We start from the raw sequence: 4,046 nt of genomic DNA on the forward strand, positions 1-4,046 counted from the left end.
AAGCCCTGTGCAGGGTCTTTATTGGCTTTCTGCATAAACCAAGGAATATCAGCCTCTTTCTCTCTCCTTTACTTTTTTATCAGTCGACTCTGGACCACCAGGTTCCGGTCCATTCAAGGACCTCAACAGAAAACCACTAGACCACTCAGGTAAGACCTATATCAACTCCCTGATAATTGTACAGTGGAAGTGACAAGTAGACTCAAGGGATTAGATCTTATAGACAGAGTGCCTGAAGAACTATGGGTGGAGATTTATAACATTGTACAGGAGGCAGTGATCAAAACCATCCCCAAGGAAAAGAAATTCAAAAAGGCAAAATGGTTGTCTGAGGAGGCCTTACAAATAGCTGAGAAAAGAAGAGAGGCAAAAGGCAAAGGAGAAAGGGAAATATATACCCATCTGAATGCAGAGTTCCAAAGAATAGCAAGCAGAGATAAAAGAGCCTTCCTAAGTGAAAAATGCAAAGAAATGAGGAAAACAATAAAATAGGAAAGACTAGAGATCTCATCAAGAAAATAAGAGACACCAAGGAACACTTCATGCAAAGATGGGCACAATAAAGGACAGAAAGAGTACGGACTTAACAGAAACAGAAGATATTGAGAAGAGGTGACAAGAATACAGAGAAGAACTATACAAAAAAAGATCTTAATGACCTGGATAACCATGATGGTATGATCACTCACCTAAAACAAGACATCTTAGAGTGCAAAGTGAAGTGGGCCTTGGGAAGCATCACTACGAACAAATATAGTGGAGGTAATGAAATTCCAGTAGAGCTATTTCAAATTCCAAAAGACAATGCTGTGAAAGTGCTGCAATCAATATGCCAGCAAATTTGGAATACACAGCAGTGACCACAAGACAGGAAAAGGTCAGTTTTCATTCCAATCCCAAAGAAAGGCAACGCCAAAGAATTTTCAAATTACAGCACAGTTGCACTCATTTCACATGCCAGCAAAGTCATGCTCCAAATCCTTTAAGCTAGGCTTCAACAATACATGAATCAAGAACTTCCAGATGTACAAGATGGATTTAGAAAAGGCAGAGGAACCAGAGATCAAACTTTCAACATCCATTGGATCACAGAAAAAGCAAGAGAATTCCAGAAAACATTTACTTCTGCTTCATTGACTATGCTAAAGCCTTTGACTATGTGGATCACAACAAACTGTGGGATATTCTTAAAGAGGTGGGAATACCAGACCACCTTACATGCCTCCTGAGAAACCTGTATGCAGGTCAAAAAGAAACAGAACTTACATGGAACAACAGACTGGTTCAAATTTGGGAAAGGAGTTCCTCAGGGCTGTGTATCATCACCCTCCGTATTTAACTTTTATGCACAGTACATCATGCGAAAGGCTGGGCTGGATGAATCATGAATCAAGATTGCCAGAAGAAATATCAATAACTGGAGATATGCAGATGATACCACCCTTATGGCAGAAAATGAAGAGGAACTAAAGAGCCTCCTGATGAAGGTGAAAGAGGAGAGTGAAAAGGCTGGCTTAAAACTCAACATTCAAAAAACTAAAATCATGGCATCTGTTTCCATAACTTCATGGCAAATAGATGAGGAAACAATGGAAACAGTGACAGATTTTGTTTTCTTGAGCTTCAAAATCACTGGGGATTTTGACTGGAGCCATGCAATTAAGACACTTATTTCTTGGAAGAAAAGCTATCACCGACCTAGACAGTGTATTAAAAAGCAGAGACATTACTTTGCTGACCAAGGTTCATCTAGTCAAAGCTATGTGTTTTCCTGGTAGTCATGTATGGATCAGAGAGTTGGACCATAAAGAAGTCTGAGTGCCAAAGAATTGATGCTTTCCAATTATAGTGTTGGAGAAGACTCTTAGGAATTCCTTGGACTGCAAGGAGATCAAACCAGTCAGCCCTAAAGAAAATCAACCCTGAATATTCATTGGAAGGACTGATGTTAAAGCTGAAGCTCCAATACTTTGGCTATCTAATAGGAAGAGATGACTCATCTGAAAAGAACCTGATGCTTGGAAAGATTGAGGGCAGGAGGAGAAGGGGGTGACAGAGCACAAGATGATTGGATGGCATCACCAACTCAATGGGCATGAGTTTACGCAAACTCCAGGAGATGGTGGAAGACAGGGAAACCTGGTATACTGCAATCCATGGGGTTGCAAAGGGACAGACACTACTGAGAGACTGTGAGAGGCAACAACTCACCACTATTATTCAATATAATTTTGGAAGTACTAGCCACGGCAATCAGGGAAACAAAAGGAATAAAAGGAATCCAGATTGGAAAATAAGAAATAAAAGTCTCACTGTTTACAGATGACATGATATTATACATAGAAAATCAAAATATGCCACCAGAAAATTACTAGAACTAATCAATGAATTTAGTAAAGTCATAGGATATAAAATTAATATACAGAAATCCCTTGCATTCCTATACACTAACAATGGAAAATCAGAAAGAGAAATTAATGAAACAATCCTATTCAGCATTGCAACAAAAAGAATGAAATACCTAGGAATAAACCTACTTAAGTAGATAAAAGACCTGTTTACAAAAAAATGATAAGACACTGATGAAAGAAATCAGACAACCAGAATGGAGAGATATACAATGTTCTTGGATTAGCAGAATCAATATTGTGAAAATAACTATACTATCCAAAGCAACCTACAGATTCCACACAATCCCTATCAAACTACACATGGTATTTTCCACAAAACTGAACAGAAACTTTCACAATTTGTATGGAAACACAAAAGACTTTGAATAGCCAAAGTAATCTTGAGAAAGAAAAATGGAGCTGGAAGAATCAACCTTCCTGACTTCAGACTATTCTACAATGCTACAGTAATCAAGACAGTATGGTAATGACACAAAGACAGAAATATAGATCAATGGAATAGGATAGAAAGCCTAGAGATAAATCCATGCACTTACTGGCACCTTATATTTGACAAAGGATGCCAGAACATGCAATGGATAAAAGACAGTCTCTTCAATAAGTAGTGCTGGGAAAACTGGACAGCTACATGCAAAAAAAAAAAAAGATGAAATTAGAATGCTTATAATACCATATACAAAAATAAACTCAAAGTGATTACAGACCTAAAATGTAAGACCAGAAACTATAAAACTCTTAGAGGAAAACAGGCAGAACACTCTTTGACATAAATCACAGCAAGATCCTCTTGGACCCACATCTTAGAATAATGGAAATAAAAACAAAATTATACAAATGGGACCTAATTAAATTTAAAAGCTTTTGCACAGCAAAGGAAACTATAAACAAGACGAAAAGGCAACTCTCAGAATGGGAGGAAGTAACTGCAAATGAAGTAACTGACAAAAAAGAATTAATCTCCAAAATATATAAGCAGCTTGTGAAGCTCAACACCAGGAAAAAAAGAAATTAAAAAGGGGCAGAAGACCTAAACAGACATTTCTCCAAAGATGACATACAAATGGCTAATAAACACATGAAAAAATATTCAACATCTCTTATTATTAGAGACATGCAAATCAAAACTACAATGAGGTATCACCTCATACTGGTTAGAATGGCCATCATCAAAAAATATAAACAATAAATGCTGGAGAGGATATGGCAAAAAGGGAACCCTCTTGCACTGTTGGTGGGATGTAAATTGGTATAGCCACTGTGGAGAACAGTGTGGAGATTTCTTTACAAAGTTAGGAATGAAACTGCCATATGAGCCAGCAATGCCACTACTGGGCATATAACATGAGAAAACCACAGTTCTAAATGACACATGTACCCCAGTGTTCACTGCATCACTATTCACAATAGCCAGTACATGGAAGCAACCTAGATGTCCATGGACAGACAAATAGATAAAGCTATGGTACATTTATACAATGGAATATTAATCAGTCATGAAAAAGAAGAAATTTGAGTCAGTTCCAGTGAGATGGATGAACATGGAGCCTATTATACAGAGTGAAGTAAGTAAAAAAGAGAAAGACAAATATCGTATATTAACACATATATATGGAATCTAGAAAAATGATACCAATG

This window comes from Bison bison, unplaced genomic scaffold (assembly GCF_000754665.1).
Source record: "Bison bison bison isolate TAMUID 2011002044 unplaced genomic scaffold, Bison_UMD1.0 scf7180017864041, whole genome shotgun sequence".
NCBI lineage: Eukaryota > Metazoa > Chordata > Mammalia > Artiodactyla > Bovidae > Bison > Bison bison.